Source organism: Arvicanthis niloticus, chromosome 4, assembly GCF_011762505.2.
Source record: "Arvicanthis niloticus isolate mArvNil1 chromosome 4, mArvNil1.pat.X, whole genome shotgun sequence".
Taxonomy (NCBI): Eukaryota; Metazoa; Chordata; class Mammalia; order Rodentia; family Muridae; genus Arvicanthis; species Arvicanthis niloticus.
The window spans coordinates 25,857,465-25,878,942 of record NC_047661.1 but is presented as its reverse complement, the minus strand read 5'-3'; the positions used below and the strand labels follow the sequence as shown (position 1 = coordinate 25,878,942).

Sequence of the window (21,478 nt, the reverse complement as noted above, 5' to 3'; positions counted from 1 at the left end):
AACATTTGTATGCTAGTCTCATAAGACTGCACCCCTTTTTAGGGACTTAAAGGTGACAGTCCTCTTGCGACCCCATGCACTGGTCCAATACTCACCCAGGATTTGTAGCCAATACTACACTGTTGGCTTGACACTATGTCTGCCTCTTGAGTATGCACTCCTCAAATGTAATAAACACAGAGAAATCTAAGTTTGACAAGCCTTCACCTACTTATCAACAAGTTTTCTCAAAGATGAGAATGATGTAACAATTTTAAAAAACCAGGGAGAGATAGGCAAACAATAGCAATGGTTCAGCCATAAGTTTAGGCCCTAACAGCAAGAAGACAATGTTACCAAGGAGAGACACTCTGGGTATTCCTAATGCCTGTGACGGGACTGTGTGTCAATGTGTCATTAGGAAAGGAAGTTGCAGGGTGGACTAGACCTAAAAGGGCCATGAAGTCCTAAGTGGAACGTTATGACTCAGGGGGAATACTGTGCAGGTGTAAATATGTAGGTTATAAACAGTGGCGAGGGCAGACCAGATGATTTGTGCCTGAGGCAGCTACTAATACATTTCTAGGTACCTTTTCACAACCTTGCCAAACTAGTAATTCCAGGCACAGCCGCTTAAATGCACTGAGTTATATCAAGTCTTAACCAATGAGGTGTGAACTCAGCCATGAGTTGTGAACACAGACAGAGTGATGGGAGGTTATAAAACCCGGTAGGGGGCTGACAGGAAACCATAGTGAATAGAGAGTGAACAGTTAATACTGGGCCCAGAGAGCTGGCTCAGTTGATAATGCCCTTGCCTTACAGGCAGACAAGCACAAGAACCTAGGTTTGATTCTCATTGCCTACAGTAAGCAAACAAACAAATAAATAAAGATTCAAGAGACAAGCATGACATGTTCTTGCAATCCCAGTAGAGGCTAGCTAGAACATACAGAACTTCTAGAGGACTCAGTGACCAGTCAGCCTAGCCTACCAAGCTCCAGGGCAGTGAGAGGCCTCCCCTCAAAAAATAAGATGGGTTCTCCTGAAGAATGAGAGTCAAGGTTATCCTTTGTCCTCTATGTGTATATGCAACTGCAAACATATGTGCACCTCCCATACATGAATACATGCACACAGGTATACACACACATACACACACACACACACACACACACATACAAATATCTTTAATACACTTCAAGTCAGGAAAAGAACCATATTCTCAGCTTTGAGAAGCACTTAGAGATGATCTGACTGAGGCCTCTCTGTTCTAACGATGGAGTAAAGTCGCCCCTCTCTGAAGGTTCCGGAAGGTTTTTAAATTTCCTGTTATACTCGTTTCCCTATCCTCTTCCAGCCTCCGTCGTTTGTTTTGAATTTCTAGGTTGCCCTTCTAGTTCGAAACTCCCTGTTTACCGAGGAGTTTCATTGGTAAAAACCCAGGCCTCTGCTTTCTCCAGACATAGCAACCCTTCCAGTCCCCACACAACAACAAAGGAAGTGAGGTCAAGTGCAGCACACTGCTCTTGGTGGCTTCCGTAATTCATCTCCTGCTTTCAAAGGTGAAGGAGGAGCTCACAAGCCTCACAGGCCTCTGTTAGAACAGAGAGGCAGCAGTCAGATCATCTCTAAGTGCTTTGGGGAGGCTGAGATTTACCTGCAGAAGAACAGGAGAAGAGGAACATGCTACGAAGCAAACCAAAACAGGCATGCAGGGGACAGCGCTGTGATTGGGAAGTGTCTGCACTGAGTCCCAGGCGCATAAACAATCAAGTGAAGAATGGATTTTAGAATGACACGTGATCACTTTTGGGTGGTATACATGTCCTTATTTTGGTGTGTATCTTATTATTTATTGTCTGCTCTGGGCCAAGCAAGGCTTTGTACCTGAAGAAAGGGGATGGGGTGGGGGAGCCAGGGTCCCAAATTCTAGTCATGGTGGGGTGTGTTTGTAGTCCCAGAACTCAGGAGACTAAGGTGGGAGGGATTCTTTGAGTTCAAGGATGATATAGACTACATAACAACACCTTGTCTAAGAATGAAAGAGAGGGAGGGAGGGAGAGAGAAAAGGAGAAAGAAGAAGGAAGAAAAAGAAGGAGGCAGGTCTACAAAGTCCCCAACTCTACCCTTGCAAACACTAATGTTGTTTTCCTGACCACCCTTTCCCAGTTCCTCTATATTCCACATTCTGTATCTTTTCAAATGCCTCGAATCCCCTCTTCCCTTTCAGGCTTGGTGCTAGTTAACCTAGGCCATCATTACCTCATGCCTACACCAGTTTTCTAACATGAATCGGGTCCCCTTTCAATTCATAACCTACACTATGGCCTAATCATAGTTTCTAAAGGTTCAGTTTCTCCTGGGTTCTCAAAATATTCACAGCCCCCGACCCCAACCCAACACTCCCTGATTGCCTGTCTCCACCTTCATGTCCTGGCTATGCTTCTGCACACCAACCTTGATCATCTAGAATGTTTCCGAGAAGCAATCGTAAACCTATGATTGTCTCTGGACTACAAACTCTGCATATTTACACTCAGAGAGAAAAGATTGGGGTTGGGGAGAGGGAGAGAATCTCTTTAAGTGGGTTAGGTTTCAGTAAAGGCCATTTTAAATCAACACAATACACATAGACTCTCATTGTTCCACAGAAACAATGGTGCTATAACGAGTCCATTCTGGTCAGAGGTCAAGGGCCAACATTTTTATTACAGGTTAAGATAATGGGCAAAGTGCTATTAAATCAAATGTTAGGTAGGACATTGGTTTCTGCAGACACGGCCACAGTTCTAACCAGGTGTCGACCAAGCAAGCCTTTGTGGAGACCACAGTCAGCACCTGTGGTCAGCTGCCTGCCTGTGAGCCACACGGCAGGGCTGTCTAAAGTTTATGTAAGCAGGTGCAATCAGGCGATACAATATCGAAACATTTCCTTTGCCAGCTTGCTAACTCCTAGTTTATTTTGACTTCAGTCAAGGTGAAGTAACCTTCTTCAAGGACAACGACTTCAGGAGAAAATAAACCTGGGTGGATTCTGAAAGTGATTTTGAAACAGACCCAGGGCTACTTACAACTTTTCTTCAATGTTGCTGGCACAGAGATAGCTGCTGGTGCCAACTTTTTTTCTGTCAAGAAAAGATATCCTTCTAGTGGTCTTGACGCACTAGAGCTTAGACTAAATGTCTTTATAGTTTTTGAAAACTTTCTTGAGTAGAAATACTGCCTCAAACCCAAAACACACGAGAGTCTTTTAATTCCATTGACACATGGTCTCTCCATACTTCTTACTTTACAGTGTTAGAGAGACTCAAAGTGTGATAGGCAAAGTCAAAACCCCAAAACATGGTGCTGTGTTTAATTTGACTCCAGTAGACTTGATCCATCTCCACTAGGAGTTGTCGGTAAGTTCTGGAAGGCAGCCAAACCCAGCACACAACCAGCCCTGGAAGGGAAAGTTCATAATGTCCTCCAGATTAGCAGCTAATTTCTTCCCACAAACACATAAAACTTTTAAACATAAGTAGGTTTGCTCTGGAATATATAAAATGCCTTTAAACTGTGTATGTTATTCGGTCATAAATTTAGTAATTTCATTGGTAGTGGAGTTTTTTCCTAAGGAAATTTCAAAGATGTATTTCCAATACCGTGCTTTATAACATGGGATGTTTCCAAAGAAATAAACGGGGAAAAGGGAAACCTCTTAAGTGTGCATCAGTAAATCTATATGGAGTGCAAGCAGGTTGGCCTGGGCTCCCTCCAGAAGACTGAGAGGCTGGAGGCTCACACAGATGTAGTTTTCTTTGGGAGGTAAACCCAAGGAAATAGAGAAGGAAACTCCTTCTAACGATGGGTTACAAACACAGAAAGTATTGGAAGCATGATTATTGATGCAGGAGCCCTCTATGGAACCATAAAAGAATGCACCCCCTTTGGATCATCAGCCTCTAAGATAGCACTGGGGAGCATTTATTCACTGCCTCCCATCCACCATTGGGTAAGGCTTTTCCAGTACCGATTAACACTGTCACACTTTCAGGTCTGCACATACTCAAGTGCTAAGTGGGTCCCCATGGGTTTCCCACATGGGGTGTGAGAAGCCCAAGACAGAAACTGAGAAATACACCGTGTGGCTATAGCAGCGAGTTCAAACGAGGTACGACCTGTGGGAGGTCCAGAGTGAAATGGGACTAAGAGGGTGTGAGGTGTGAGGGAGCACGAGGTGTCCCACACAAACACCGCGTGCACCCAGGTGACACTGCAGTCACTGGAACCTTATTGTGAAAGACGGCCATTTTTACTTGAGAAGCAAGGCGAGTTACTCGATGCGGTGTGTCGCTGACTCCTGCTCATTATCACTAGCTAAGTTTAGTTTCTAGTAACAGTCTCTCAAGGTAGCACTTCAAGGAAAGGGTGGTTTAATGAAGGAAGCAATGGAGCAATACGGAAGTGAGGACCTCAGAGGATCCACTGTGCAGTCCTCGGGGGAAACGGGAAGCCACTGAACACGGCGACAGCTGGATTCTGGGCACCTCCGCATTCCACGCCCAGTCTTCTCGGCTCGCTCAGCCTGTCGTCTGTACCAGGGCATCCTTCCCTCTTCCTGAAGCTTGTTTCTGCTTTGTCTCAGCCCTGCCTTTAGCTCTCCTGTACCTCCTGATCAAGAGTTTCTGGGATAGCTCCCTAAGAAAACACCTCCCTTCTTGTCCTCTCCCCCTCAGAAGTGATCTCTCAGGGAACGCCTCTGTTTACACAGATCAGATCGTTGTCCACTTCAAATTTTCAAGGCGCCTTAGTGCACTTAGGAAACAAGCCCACGCTCCTATGAAGATGCACCTGTGACACAGGGCTCTTGATGCCTTCTTCATCACGCCGCTCCTCCAAGGTGACCGGCTTGTGCCCAGCAAGTTCATTGCTACTTCAGGGTCATACTTTTCGTGGCCCCTGCCTGGAGCTCAGATTTCCTAGAGCTTCAAACACCAGTACTGCAGAGAATCCCTCTTGACCCAACTTTAGGGAAGTATCTCTGTGCTTACAGCTTTCTGCCAGTCTGTCTGAGTCCTTCCCAAGTTGTTCCCACCACCTGCAATTCCCTGTCTGCTTACATCCAGGAACCTTTCCCTACCTCAGTGACAGAAGTAGAAGTCAGTTTTTGTGACACAAAACATGGGCACTCTGTCCCCTTCTGCTAAGATTCTAAGCAGGTAAACAAAACCCCTATTATTTAGACCATAATCCTTTATCAACCTGGAAATCGAAGTCATTCACTTTTATAGAATTAGATTCCAACTATGCCATATTCAATATCCTTGTGCCGCTCAAAGCCTACTAAAGAGAATACAAGGGCCTGGTCTAGAATGGCTTGTTAAAGTCATATCCTGTCACTAAATCTCCATCACTGAATTCTCTGTTCTCATTCTCCAACTCTGAGAAACTCCATCTGTGCAATTGCCTCGCCATCTCTTCCTCCCTAAATGCTTTTTCTTCACCCCCGCATTCTTCTTCCCTTTCCCCTGATTCGCCCTCATCCTCTGACATTGCTGAGATGTAGTCTCCTAAGAAGTATAGATTGTCTTCCTCTATCATTGGTAACTTCTCAAGAACAGCTCAGCTGATTCTTGCACATTGGGAGAGTTAGGGTAATAAGCCTTTGGAAATTCACTTGAAACAATGTTTCATTCTTAATATATAGGGCTCGGCTATGCGACTCATAGTACTGTGTCCTAGCACAGCTGTACTGCTCTGTGTGTGGGTGATATTTACTTTGGTAGATAAGGATGCTGTACCGCTTGTTAAATATTTTTACTATCACCTGTGTACACACAGGCTACCATATATGCATATTATATATATTATATATATTATATATAGTTATGTAATGCATTTATAGAGGGAAAAAGATATGTAAATAAACAAAAAGAACCGAGGACTAGACCCAGCGGAGGGAGCTATGGCTGTCGTCATATACAAAATGCACAGTTCATGTACACAGGTGTAATACCTCCACACAGATGAGCTTCCTTCAGCCCAATGCCCAAAAGGACTATGTTTTTCCTTTGGTCTAAACATAGAATATGCTTAGCAAAAGTGATGGAAAATTTGCAAAAGTTTCTCTCCACAAAATACATGCATCTCATGAGACAGATATAAAGATCATGTGTAGGAGTGCACAGCTTTAATCTCAGCAGTCAGGAGGTTGAGGCAGGTGGATCTCTATAAGTTTGGGGCCAGTCTGGTCTCCACGATGGGTTATAAGTCATCTGGAGATACACAGTGAGAGCCTGTGGAGGGTATTAATATATCCTTCTGAGATATATCAGAAAAGTTATGGGCCTTTGTGGTAAAATGTGTGAGAGTTGGAAAGCATGCTATGTTCATTCTGAGAACATACGGAAGGATACAACCTTTGTTAGCTTTGTTATTTGCTGTTTCAGCCACTGTGTTTACGTGAGTCATCTTAATTTCCCTTCAGTGCCAGGCCACATGGTTTGCATAGCTTAGTCCTCTCTTAATTCCATTGTGAGTCATGACTAGACTAAATTAATCAGCACATTTAGTCCTTTTACTTAGTGCAGTGGTTCTCAACCTTTGGGTCCCATCCCTTTAGGAGTTGCATGTCAGATATTTACATTACAATTCATAGTAGTAGCAAAATTACAGTTATGAAGTAATGAAGGAATAATTTTATGGTCAGGGTCATGACAACATGAGGAACTGTATTAAAGGGTCACAGCATTAGGAAGGTTGAGAACCACTGAATTCATTGATTTAAGGATTAGTATGTGATGTAATTTGGACCATCAACAGACATGGAATGTTTGTTCATCCTGAGATATGGAGACTCTCTCCTCCACCAGACTTGACATCTAGGGATTGTGAAGCCTTGAAAGTCAGCCTTTTTGGACCCATGAAGAGACTGAGAAAGAAGTCACTGTGTGGGAGAGAAAAGTTGGGAGTGAGACATGAACCTGAAGGTTTTGTAAGAGCACCTGTGCTAAACAAAAGTTAGGCTAGCCTCCCAGTTAGAGTTGTCAGTCAGGCTAGCCTCCCTGCTAGAGCCGCAATCACAGAAGCAAATAATCCTTTCTTAAATCCACACAGGGCAAGCCTTCTTCTCTTTCAACCAAAAGAAACGTAATCAATACACTGACTACAATCTGTTACTGACGATTTGTTTCTATGTTTTTTTTAAGAATGTATAGAGAGGCCAAACTTAACCAAGAGTACCTCTTGTCAACAAAGTATTCTGTAAGGGAATTATCTTAGCTAGTTCTGACTACTCTAAACCACTAAATCTCAAGTTTAATTGAGTTGTGTCTTCCACTATAGCCACTTTTAGTGAAGAGACTTCATGTGATTCTTCATTTCAGTACTTTGTAAAAAAGATTGTGGAGAACAATAACTCAGCCTCTGTAATGGGGACTATAAACATCTGTCCACACAATACAACTAATGTAAATACTCATCTATCAATTGCAAATGTTGTAATTCTGTTGCAAAATTTTAAATTCCAGACTCACTAGGGGATTATGGTTTTGAAACACTGGCTTAATTAGGTCACCAAAACAGCCACTTTTTGTCCTGATCCTCTCCCTTGCACTGTCCCTGTCACAGTAGGTGAGGACCAGCTCTATGCTTCAAGGAACCAGGACCCTTATCCATGTCCATATGTCATTTACAGCCTCTATGTGCTGTCTCCAAATTCCCTGTCAGAAACCACAGCCTTGTTAACAGCATCACTAAAGAGGCCTCACCAGGCTTCCCTACTACTCCAGACCATTTTTAGCCTCATGGTTCTTCCCAATTTAAAAACAAAATGAATCTCGCAAACAGAATTGAAATGTCAAATTTTACTACCATCTGGATTTGAAGACTGCAAAGAAAACTCAGTTTGGGTGTTTTATTTTTGTAGCCAGAGTGAATGTATTACAGTACATTTGTTTTCAGACCATTTACCTCTTGATGTCTATGCATGCCACTCCAGGGGAATAAGGTACTGAAGTGAAAACGAAGAAACCGTCCAGAAAATTCCAAGAAGAACCTATAACATTCAGTAGTTCCATCCAAAATAATGGAGGTTCGTCTTCGTTGTCATGATGAGCATAAACCTGATGTGTTCACTGGCTAAATTTAGAGCCATGAATGTGGATTAACAACTTGGCTCTGCTCCTCTGGGGGGTTACAATCTGATACATGAACAGACATAAAGGATATATGAGCAGCTTAACAACACATTTATGGTCCATCCGTTTAAAGCACAAGGCAGCTATGGTGCCTCCGGGGTAGGAGAAAGAATAGCAGTGGCTGTGATCAATTAGGTGAGACAGACCTGCCACAAAGGAGAGGGATGGTGTGCTGCAGCTGAAGTCACTCTTACCATTCTTATCATGCGTGCACAACAAAGACCTCACCTTAAGCAGGAGCCGGGGACTGTAACATATAAAAATACCAATTCTCTTAAGAGCAGCAAAAGGGGCCAGCCAAAGGCTAACCACAGAATTTGAAAAACATGGAAACTTAAACTCTGAGAAGTTGTGAGTGTTTTAGGAGCACTGTGGAGTCAAAAAAAAAAAAAAAAACAGGACCTGTAGCACAGAAATAATGCTTACACTGGATTTTGGCCAGTGGTCTCAGGATGGCAACTAGCTTTATTTCCTCCCACTCCACGCACCCTCTGTATGCTGATCTGCTCAGCTCCAATGAATGATGTCACTGTGCCCCATATCCTACATCAGATGCAGCGGAGAACACAGCCAAGGTTGCTGCACCCAGTGAGCTCCAATGTAACAGAAAATGTATAGGGTTTTTTTTTCTTCTCAGTTTTGCATTTTTATTGTGACAAGAGTACACAAAGCAGAAAGCTTCTCATTTTTAATCACATCTCGGCACCCTGCTCCGCAGCACTGAGCGTGTTCCTACTGTCGTGGACTGCCTAGCCACAGAACTTTTTGCATCTTCTGAAACTGCCACTATGTAGCAACTGAGGAGTATTTCCCCCTTCCCTCTCTCCTCAGCTCCTAAAAAGATCAATTTTTCTTTATTTATGGATTTGACAATTCTAGGTACCTCACGGAGATAGAATAGTACAATATTTGCCATTTGTATCTGGATTGTCTCACTCAGCGTACCAGATGGCCTCATGTAGAAGCATGTGTAAAAATTTAGCTCCTTTATAAAACTGGGTAGTTATATATGCATAAACGGACACAAGCAAGCAAGCGCACACACGCACACACGCACACACGCACACACGCACACAGGCATAGAATATTTTGTGTATCTGTTCACCTATTCGCAGGTCCTGGGCTTTGTCCCCGCCCACTAGCTCTCGTGAACGACGACGCTGCCAAGGACTTAAGTGTACATTATCTGTTTGAGCCTCTGCTTTCAGTTCTTTTGGAAATAGCTAAAAAAGGCATTTCCGGATCAGAGTCTGTCTTTAATTCGTGGAGCAGCAGACGGCTTTTCTTGGGCTGTGCAGTTTTGCATGCCTCCCAACAAAGTGAGAAGGTTGTAATTTCTCTACATCCTCACCAATGCGTGTTATTTTCCAGCTTTTTGTTTGCCTGATTCCTTTGAAAACAGCCAGCCTCCCAATAAAGCAGGAAGTTTATCTTATTGTGGGTTTGATGTTCATCCCCTGAGTGGCTACTAACCTTTCAAATCGTTAAGTGGGTTTATTACCCATTTATGTATCTTCTTTGCAGAAATGTTTACCCAAGACCTTGCCCCTGTTAAATTTTATTTTATATTATAGAGTTTTAGGAATTTTTTTTTACAAGTCTGGAGACTACTCTCCCTTTTCAGATATATGATCCGTGTGACTATTCGTTTTTATTGTCAGCTTGACTGGCTTTGAAGCTACCTAGGAAATCAACCTCTTAGTGTGTCAATAAACACTCTCTCCAGAGGGAAGACCCATGCTGAATGTAAATAGCACTGTCCCATGGCCAGGATCCTGGACTGAATAAAAAAAAGAAAGCAAGGAAGCTTACCTCTGCTTCCTGACTGCAGGTGCTATGTGACCAGCCACCTCACCTTCTTGTCACCAACACCACCACCCCACCACCCCACCACCCCACCACCCCACCACCCCACCACCTCCTGACCGGCATGATAGGCTGTAGCTCTTCTTAACCCAGGAGCCAACTAAACCCTTTCTTCCTGGCGTTGGTTTTGCCAAATATTTTATCACAGCAATGAGAAAAATTCATTCCTTGATTTGCTTTTCTTGCCCTGTTGATAATGGCCTTTGGTGTAAATACAGATTTAAACAAAATACCAGGCATACTGAAGTACCAGGCTTACTGTGATGCTGGAGATAAATTTAGGGAACCTCATGTGTACTGAGAGTATGAGGGCTGTCTTGGCCATTCATTTCCTTGACCGTGGCTACTCTGTGCAACAGGGAGCAATAGTGAACAGAACTCACAAGTCCCTAGCCCCAAGGAGCTCCCATTGCGATGTCAATCATGCAGTAACGCCTAGTCGGGAGATAAAGGATAAGGCAGAATCTAGGAGGGATCCAATAGTGGAATATAAAGCAGAAGAATGACAAAGGGTGGTCGGGACTCTCCAGGGACAAGGAATGGTCTGCCTGAATGCCATAAGATGAGGATGTGACGCTTAAGGGAAAGAATGAAGACACCAAGTCCAGGACAATGAGATCAGCAAGCTGTGTGTGTGATGGGCACACACTAGGAGCCTCGTTGGCTGACAAGAACAGTGGGAGAAGAAGCCCCTTTCTTGGGCAACAATGACATAAATTCTGGCTTTAAGTTAGGAATTTGGGTCCTGTCAAGTAGTGATACATTCTAAGGATAGTGGTTCGCTAGATTGCATTCTCAGTGAGTTTAGGCATTGTTCTCAGCTGCACGGACAACAATGCACTATTAACCCTGCTCTCCAGCAATTCTGGAACTCCTGGACTTTCTAGTATCTTCCATTAAATCTTATCTCTACCTAATTAAGCTGAACTATCAGGAATAGATTCTGTTGCTCCCAAATAAAGTTATTGACTATTACACCAATTTCTCCTTGTATTTAAATGTGTAAGGGTATACATATGTGTGTGTGTTCACATGTGTGGGTGTGTGTATGTGTGCATATGTGTGCATGTCCCTGTGAAGGTCAGATATTATGTTGGATATCATCCTTGGCTCTCTCTCTAATCTTTATATTGAGGTGGGTCTCTTGCTGAACCTGCATCTCACAATTCAGGAATTCTAGCTAGCTTGTTTAGTTAATGGAGATCACCAGCTTACCCGGCTTTATATGGGTTCTGGGGATCTGACTTCAGTCCTCATGCTTGAATGACAAGCACTTCATCCCCCAGGTCCACCTCCGAAGCCTCTCAGGTCCTTCTTGACATTCTGACCTCATTAGCTCCTATACATATAATCTATGTGGCAGAGAGAGGCCACCTACAATTGTTTTTTGTTCCTTAACCCAAATAGCAAGTCTTCTGCATTAGCACCAAATGGAAAAGTAGATGGATAATAATAGCTGCCATTAACATAGACTAATATAGATTTACTATGAACAAGAGTCATTCAGCACGCTTGAGCATATTAGCTTATTTAATCCTTGCAACATCTCTAGGAAGAAGGTGCTATGATTTTTTCTCTCCTTTTTCTGTTTTTAACATCAGAATTTTATTTTTGAAATCACTGTACATTAAACATATGACGGGGTTTTCCGTGACATTTTCATACACATATACTATGTGCGTTGATCATATTCACCCCTCCATGACCCTCTCTTGCCCACTCATTAATCTGTTAACTTTTCACATTTAGCTTTTAGCTGTGGGGTGAGGAGGGGCAAGGAGGCCAGGGGACAACTTGTGAGGGTAGATCTCTCCTTCTACAATATGGGTTCCTGGAATCATACTCAGACTACTCAGGCTTGGCAGCAAGTGCCTTTACCTATTGAGCTATCTCACCACCTCACATCACCTCATTTAAAAAAAAAAAAAAAAAAAAAAAGTATTAAATGTCCAATATCCTATTGCTAGGAAGCGACAGATTCAGAATCTAAACCCATGTAATTGGACAACATAGACATCTCCAGGGTGGGGTTATCCAAGATCAATCAGTAAACAATGGGAACCAGAGAAGTTTAAATACAAATCACCAACGTCTGGGAAGATAGCTAAAGATAACTCTGAGGGAAGTTTGGTGGCTTGGGAAAGAAAGGATTTCAAGAAAAAAGAAAATATCTATTCAGACATCAGCGAAACAAATCACATGTTCAACAAGTCTTATTAAGATAATGCAGAGAAATTTCAAAATGGAAAACTATATCATGAAAGAACTTACAGTGAACTGTGAATATACTTTCATTATCTATTAATAATTCTACCTTTATAGTTCATTACATCAAAAAAAAAAGAGGAAAGAAAAACTCGATCTTATTTGCAACTCAATATGAGACAATAAGATTGGGGCCAAAATTTGACTGCTCTAGTAGGATCTATCAAGAAATCTGAATAAAAACCATTTTATGGTCGAGCAACGGATGTAAAAATAAGTGGACTCAGGATGACCAATGAAAGGAAAAAGTGATGAGAGAATGAGACAGGAAGTATAAACAAATAGCTTGAAGATTATGTGAGGAGAGAAATGGATCATGGAAGAGATGGGGCAAGGGTTTATCCTTAGACATGATTAATAGTTAAAATGAAGTCTGTATGTTGTTATGAATAATTCAATGGTGAAGAAAGCTATGAGAGAAGATAATTTCAATATCGGGGACCTTGGGTAAGCAAATGACAGTCAGAGTAAAGATACCAAGGGAGAGTTGGGTCTTAGTCCCACCAACACTGCTCCCAGTGTAAGAAAAGCACAGAAAAGTACATACAAGTATGCCAGTTTTTAGTGATAGGTGAGGGGTGAAGGGCTCATTATTATCAAATTGCACCAAGCTGGTAGAAAGTACTGACCGAGCCTAAGTGAGATGAAAGGAGGCCATGTGGAAGGAGAGACTTCTGCAGACAGTGAGAGGCATGAATGTGCCAAAGACAAAAAGTAACATTATCTAGTGGCATTGGTCATTGTTTGGGATATAAGATAGAAAAACAAATTCAGGCAACACAGTCATATAATTTTTCTATAGTAACATCAGTTTCTCACATGTAGCTAAAGTATAAGAGAACTACTGAGCTTCATGGGAAGTTTTCCATGATGAGCCGTTTCCCTAAGAGACCCAGCGATGCCCCCGCCCCCATATATCCCAGGCTCTAACATTCCTGGTGAGATATATAGGAGGAGGTGCCTGGGAAAGATGACAAATGGCAACATAATATGAGAAAAGTAAGAACTACTGGTAGAGCCAATTTTAGGGACACTCGGTCCCCAACGTGTCTTGAAGGGTCAAAGTTTCAAATGGGTAGGAGTAAGACAGAGGCTCAACACATACTATCAAATAGTGTGACAAAGGTCTCAATATTGAAGGTTATGAGAGTGTCTGCAGTGACAATAATGGCATGGGATGGCCATGGGGGTAGCAGTGGTCGCCTGAGATGAGACAGAAGAAACTACTGCAACACAAAAATTTCAAGATATTTCAATAGCAGGGTGTTGGGTGGATCAAGGATAAAGGACCAGATGGATTATAGGAAACAAGAAGGGAATAAACACAGTTCACTGATGATAGAGCCATGAAATAAAGATGGGAAACAGAAATGAGGTTTAGGTGAGAAGCGTTAGGAAAGAGATTAGGTGGCAAAGTCTAAAGGTGGGAGCTCAGAGGGTTTTCAAAGTTGGAAAAAAAAAAAAAAAAAAAAAAAAAACAGATGGCTTGTAAAGACCCAGAGGAATCAAAAGGACAGCTTCACCTAGAGTTTCCAAGACAACCGAATTGAGGGAGAAAATACCTTCCACTTTGGGAGGAACCTGGCAAAGGAGTCCATTTCTATAATCTTATGAGAAGGATAATCTTGCTTTAAAAATTAATCAGCAAGAATGAAGCTAACTTTCTAATTCCCCATCTTCTGCATCCTAGAGATTACTGCAGTGCTCAGACATACATAGATGCGAGCCGAATGGGCCTAAAGAAAGAGTTAGAAGCCACTCTAGAGTGGTCGTGACCTCTGCATCACATTTATTCTTCAGGACTTTAGGATAGAGGAATCCTTTGAAGGCAAAACCAGAGCTCTAATCCTGAAATCTGATTCAATAAAAGCTGAGTCCTCTGATGCTGTTAATGTCTCTATAATGGGAAGGAGCATGAATAGCCAATGTCTCTTAAAATAAAAATAAAAAACAATAACAAAAAAAAGCTGCCCTTGGATTGTGGCAGCTCAAGGAGTCTTTGGCAGTGGAGTGTTGAGTAGAGCTGTCTACAATGCCCTCCCCTTCAGCTCCCCTTGAGAGTTTACCTCTCAGTGACCCATAAGACGTCCTCTACTTTCCCTTTATGTAAGCACTGTGCCTTTGTTCTTTGTTCATCTCAGAGAGTCAGCTGAGAAAGTAAACATAGCCTAGACCACATGTTCTCAAGCTCTGGTGTACACTATCCGTTTCCCGAGGAGGAGGATCGTGGTCATCTCAAACTCCCAGGATTCTGTTTTCTGAAACCAAAAACCTTCCTGTTAACCTGGCACACAATCTCTGGGGTGTTCTGCTTTCATCTTCAATCACAGAGAAGGGACTGAAGCTAAGGAAGGTTAAGTGCCTTGCTCAAATCATTCTATAAATACAAGGTGAGGCTGGTCTTCTGTCCATCACCAGATTCTGTGTGGTGTTTACTCCTTAAACACCAACCCGTTCACTGATGGCCACAGAAGGTCCACATTTGGGCTGTATGAAAAGTTGGTTTCCTTGTGGCAGCTTCTTCCCCAGCTGCATTATTCACAGCAGCCAGGAGACAGGACCAACCTAGATGTCCATCAACAGAGGAATAAAGAAAGGTAGTACAGTAGACACAGTGGAATTGAGAGAGAGAGAGAGAGAGAGAGAGAGAGAGAGAGAGAAAGAGAGAGAGAGCCTGTGGAATTTGCAGGGAAATGGATGCAAATGGTAATCATTCAATTAAAATAATTGTTAAGCAAAATAACCCAGACTTACAAAGAAAAAAAAAGCACATTTTCTCCCATATGTAGACCTAGATAAGAAATTATACATACGTGTGTTTATAGGTCACAAAACTAGATAGGGTATTGTAAGAGGGAAGGAAGAGATGCTAAAGATAATAGAAAATATGAAAAAATACATGTGGGAATAAGTGGGGAAAGAAAAGAAACCAGTTGGAAAGGAGAGGGGCAGAATATAGTGGAGGGGTGGAGAAGGGGGGAGGAATTTGAATAAATTATAATGGCATACATGCATGAAGACATCATGAAGAATTCTGCTATTTTTGTATGATAACCTAAAAGCTAATATAAAAAATGCACCTGGAAAATGCACATACGAGATGGTTACTGTTGGTGCAGCAGGTATCCAAGAGAAGTGGGAGGTGCTTTTAAATTTAACAGCATTTTGAAGAATGTTAAATTACAAAAAAGTGAGAATCATTTACCCAGGGAACAGAGTTGTTTATACAGCCGTCATGCCTTTTAAAAGAACATTCATACATGATGAAGTTTGTTCTATTTAAAATAGGGAAGAAAATGCCACACCTATCTCTCCTGACCTTTTCTGGCTCATTGTTTTTTAATTACTTGATTCAAAATCAGCTTCTCAGGCATCGTTGTACAATAGCTCCATTTCATAACACTTCCCTGGTAGGATGCACTTGACCTGTACTTATGCAGGTTGGGTTTAGAAGTACCTCGGAGCTCAAACAAACTGAAACCTTACTAGTGCTTCAGAGAACTCCCAAGATCTCTCAGCCTTCTGTTCCTCTTCTCCCTCTCATCCCGACTCCCACCAGCATCCAAGCAAACTCTAGTCAATAGTCCCCTCATCTGAGGGAATCTACACACACACACACACACACACACATGTACACACACTCACACACACACATACATACATATACGCATCCCTTCTGAAGTGAATATATGTTCTTTAGACTTTCTTCCCACACATTACTCTGATTGTGTTATATTCCAAGGGTGTTGCTTGCAATTAGCTGTCCTCAGAGTTAAAAACACTGCTTTTGTCAGAGACCCATGTTCAGTTCCCAGAACCCACTTCAGGTGTCTCACAACCTCCAGTGATTTCAGTTCTAGGGGATCTGGTACCTTCTTCTGGCCTCCACAGACACATGCAGTACACACAAACTCATATAGGCACACACACACACACATACACACAAATTTTTAAAAAATCAAATGAAAAACAATTAAAAGAAAAACTTTAATAACCTCACCTCATTTCCGGCAAAGGCACTTGGTTTCCACACTGTCAACAGCATCTTTTCACATTGTCCATAGACCAGAAGCATCTTCCATAGCTGCTTTAGGACCAGGCTGTCTTCCTCCAAGCCCAGGCCTACATGAACATCTCTGGGTCTTCCTCTGAGCTCAGCCCTTTCCATCATCTTGGGAAAATAACAATACATACTAATATGATGGGCCTGTCAGGACACCATCCGTCTCCTCTCTAGTCCAACAGACTGTAAACTTCACCTCAAGTACTAACTAATCTTGGATTTTTCTGTCGTCCACTCTGCCCCATTCCTAAGATCCTAATATATCTCAGACCTTTTAGCCATGATGAGGGGGAATGAGCTGTGTCAGTGATAGACTGAGGCCAGTGTCGCCTCTTGAGAAAATGCTGATGTCTGGTGGCCAGTGTGAAGGTACAGTGGGTCCTGATGATAGCACCATGAGAGGCCTGGAATCCAGGAGGAAACATCTATGGAGCATCGACAGAGGATATTGGGCTGGTGCTGAGAAGACGGGGAAGCAAGGGCCACTGTAATAATTGCTGTTTGAGGACACACAAGATGTGTAGTGAAGAGATTCAGCAACAAACAACAAAAACAAGTTTGGGAACATATGATGCTATTAGCAAGATAGAAGTTTCTTCATTTCCACTTTCTTCATCTTTCCTTGTATTAGTCAGCTCTCATTTACTGTAACAAAACATCTGAAACAGTCAACTTAAAAGCAGGAAAGGTATATTTTAATCTCAGTTTGGTAGGACTCAATACATGGTGGTTGGCCCAGTCCCTTTGGTCTTATGGTGAGGCATCAGAATAAGAGTATATGACAAAGAAAGACCATTCACCAAGAAGAAATGACCAGTAAGGTACAATCTTCATTGAGGACCATCTCAACAACCCCAAAGCTATGGCTAGGCCCCACCTACGAAAGTTTTAACTACCTTCTAGAGTGCTGGGCTGGGAATTAAGCCCTCAATATTGTTTGGGAGAACACCCCAGATCATTCTAGCATTCCTCTTTGCAAACTCCCTAAAGCTTGCCTCATCCTCTTCATTTGCACCTTACACACATTCTTTGAGCATCTCTCCTCTCCTTCATTTCCAACTCTTTGATGTTAATGTTTTCCAACATAGAAGCCTTGTCTTTTCAGCCCAAGCTTCCTTCCCACTACATCTAATCTGTACCTCATTTATTCATGCCCTAAGGTTTCAGGTTCAACCTAACTTTTGCTACATTGTGCATCAGGACCTCACACACAGTAGGTCCTCAATGGGTCATGAGATGAGTGAACTATGGGAATATCTATAAACAATCAACCCCTCTGGGTCTCAGGTCCATGGTGATATTATGTAGTTATATGTCACATAAAGAAACTTATCTAAGAATCGGGAAACATAAATGCTGATTTTTTTCCCATGTAAATAATTTTCAAATGTCGATCTTTGTGAGCTGTGCTTGCATGGGAACCCAGGTCTAAACATACTCTCCCCTTTATCTATACTATTTGACTCCTTGGCCTCGATCATTTGAAACTCCAGGCAAGTCTCAAATCAAATCTTCTCCCTTCTTTCCTCTACCGCTACAATCAGCTACATTCTTCTAGATATGTAAGCACTGAACTTCGGAAATCATTGAAGTTATTTTTACCCCTTCCCATATCTCAAAGACTACACACAGAATGCCCTCCGATGTCCCTCCTCCTCTCACTCCCAGGCCTATTGCCCAGCCAGACACTGGCTCTTCTCAAGAGCCCAACAACATTGCCTGTACTTTTTTCTCACTTCAAGTCTACAAAAGTCACCATCCTACAAACAGTTCCTTGCCTGCTCAAAAGCTTGGGTATACATACCCTTTCGCTCAGTAAGCAGAGTAGGCTCCCAAGACTGGCAATCAAAGCACTCCACGGTGTGACCAGACTTGTTACTACGTGTTTTCTAAACACACCCTGGGTTTCTCACCTCTGTGTCTGCTTCTGTGTCTCTTCTGCCTGTTCAGCTTTCATACCCAACTATAGCTACTGAAACCTGGCCAGCCTTCAAGGTCTGCCTCAAATCTTGGAAGCCTTCTCTGGTTTCTAAGCTGGGTTTGATCTTTCTTCCTTTCTTTTCTTAGCAGTTCCTCAATAGTTTTATTTTTATGGCTCTTATTTTATATAATTGTAAATTAAAGACATCTATCTGCCTTTTCTGCTATGTGATAAGCTCCATAAAGACAGAGATTATGTCTTATTATATTTATATCCCTACAGGACTTAGCAAAAATTCTTTGCAATAAAAGACCATCTGTACAATTAAATTCACATGTACATATCTCTGAGAAATTATATGCTAGAATATGGTGGTTTTGAAACTGTTCACTATACCCACTTGTCTATGTACACAAAATGCCCCTTTCAGAGCTTGGTGTTGCCATTTCTCTTAAGTACTGACAGAAAGGCCCTACGAGACAGATATTTATCAGAGTTGCAAAATATCTCACTGCTCTTAGGGCTCCTCCCTGGAATCACACCAAAGCCTGAGCTTATGAATGAAATGAATGATCAATTTGGAGGAAAATCATTGTTTTAATTGTCTTCTCTGGTTAAAAAAATATAAGGAGATATTGTTGCTTCCAAATAACTGGTTTTTAAGGAAGGGCCATCTCAACTCAAAAACAGCACCAGATGGACGATTTGCCCAGGACTTAGGGTCCTTCAGAAAAGCCACATGGACATTGCCTCTTTATAGTTATCAAGGCCCGAGAAGCTGCATGGTGCAGCGGAAGACTGGATTTGCTCCAGCTTAGTCACTGACAGTCCCTGAGAGCTTGTCAAAGTCACTACTTGCTTTTAGTCTCCATCTCTGGATTTTAAAGGGAATAACATCCAGATTGGCCCTGACCCCCGTGCCCGCACACACAGGCACATGTATATGCATGCGCAATCCAGAGTCCTGCTCCCCACACATTTTAAAAAGAAGCCAGGAGAGAGAAACTATAATTGTTATTTTTCGTGTGTGTGTGTGTGTGTGTGTGTGTGTGTGTGTATCCCCAAGACAGTGTTTCTATGTGTAGTCATGTCTGTAGACCAGGCTGGCCTTGAACTCACAGAGATCTTCCTGCCTCTGCCTCCCAAGTGCTGAGATTAAAGGTGTGCGCCACCACCGCCTGGCTATAATTTTTATCTATTGGCAAGTAATTCAATTAAACAACAACACTGCAGGGAATGTATTCATATGATGTACAACGTGTGACTTAACAGTCTGTAGCCAGTAACCCCTGCCGTCTAAGGCTGCCTCAGCCTTTACCAGGACACACGCTGAGCATCATCAGGTTATATTTGCTGGTTTTGAAAATGGACCTCACTAAAATTAGTGCTCAGGAAATCCATCATGCACTTATGCTATGACAGACACTGGACCAAGCAATGTACATGTTTCTTATTATTATAGCAGTCCTGCGATGCTGTCGCTGTTACTATTATTATTATTATTATTGTTATTATTATATTATTATTATTATAGCAGTCCTGCGATGCTGTTGCTGTTACTATTATTATTATTATTATATTATTATTATTATATTATTATAGCAGCCCTGAGATGCTGTCGCTGTTACTATTATATTATTATTGTTATTATTATTATTATTATTATTATAGCAGTCCTGTGATGCTGTCACTGTTACTATTATTATTATATTATTATTTTATTATTATTATTATTATAGCAGCCCTGCGATGCTGTCGCTGTTACTATTATTATATTATTATTATTATTATTATTATTATTATTATTATTGCAGCCCTGCGATGCTGTCGCTGTTACTATTATTTTATTATTATTATTATTATTATTATTATTATTATTATTATTATTATAGCAGCCCTGCGATGCTGTTGCTGTTACTATTTTATTATTATTATTGTTATTATTATATTATTATTATTATAGCAGTCCTGCGATGCTGTCGCTGTTACTATTATTATTATTATTATTGTTATTATTATATTATTATTATTATAGCAGCTCTGCGATGCTGTCGCTGTTACTATTATTATTATATTATTATTATATTATTATTATTATTATTATTATTATTATTATTATAGCAGTCCTGCGATGCTGTCGCTGTTACTATTATATTATTATTATTATTATTATTATTATTATTATTATAGCAGTCCTGTGATGCTGTCACTGTTACTATTATTATTATATTATTATTATTATTATTATTATTATTATTATTATTATAGCAGCTCTGCGATGCTGTCGCTGTTACTATTATTATTATATTATTATTATATTATTATTATTATTATTATTATTATTATTATTATTATTATTATAGCAGCCCTGCGATGCTGTCGCTGTTACTATTATTATATTATTATTATTATTATTATTATTATTATTATTGCAGCCCTGCAATGCTGTTGCTGTTACTATTATTATTATTATATTATTATTATTATTATAGCAGCCCTGCGATGCTGTTGCTGTTACTATTATTATATTATTATTATTATTATTATTATTATTATTATTATTATTATTATAGCAGCCCTGCGATGCTGTCGCTGTTACTATTATTAGTACTATAGTATTCCTGCATACAACAGAAAGACACAACAGAGAAGTAATGGATGGTTCTTGATGTCACACAGCAGGAAGGGACAGAGGTAGGGTAGATACCCAGGAGTCTGTCAGTTATGTTCAGAGTCTTCACCCCTGTATGGTGTTGCTTCACCCCTGTACGGTGTTGCTTTACAGAGTTGTAGACACACAGTTTAGATCCGGAAAAAGTCAAAACGCTCATCAGTCACCAAGTATATTGAGTGTGTGTGTGTGTGTGTGTGTGTGTGTGTGTGTGTGTGTGTGTGTTTAAAATGTGTGGGGAACACGACTCTGGAGAGATGGTGCAGCAGTTTTAGTACACACTGCTCTCACAGAGAACTGTGTCTAAGTTCCCAGCACCCAACCTGGGAAGCTCACAACTGCCTGTAACCAGCTCCAGAAAATCTGAAACCTTTTTTCTGACCTCTGAGGCACCGCATTCATATGCACAAACCCTCATACTACACACGTATACAATTTTTAAAAGACCATTTTGTTTTAGTTTATGTGTATTATTGTCTTGCCTGTATGTATGTACTTGTTTGCCTGGTGCCCATGAATGCCACAAGAGG

At 41.3% G+C, this 21,478-nt stretch overlaps 1 long non-coding RNA gene across 1 annotated transcript in view; it reads right to left on the bottom strand.

Annotated features, from left to right (window-relative positions):
- LOC143441866 (uncharacterized) overlaps positions 1-18,282 on the bottom strand; it is a 32,393-nt gene extending 14,111 nt beyond the window's left edge. The window contains exons 1-2 of the long non-coding RNA XR_013109607.1: positions 18,161-18,282; positions 16,294-16,464 (exon numbers count right to left, since the gene is read on the bottom strand). This is a non-coding gene — a long non-coding RNA (uncharacterized LOC143441866). The remainder of the gene's footprint in view (positions 1-16,293; positions 16,465-18,160) is intronic.
- Positions 18,283-21,478: the final 3,196 nt, after the last annotated feature.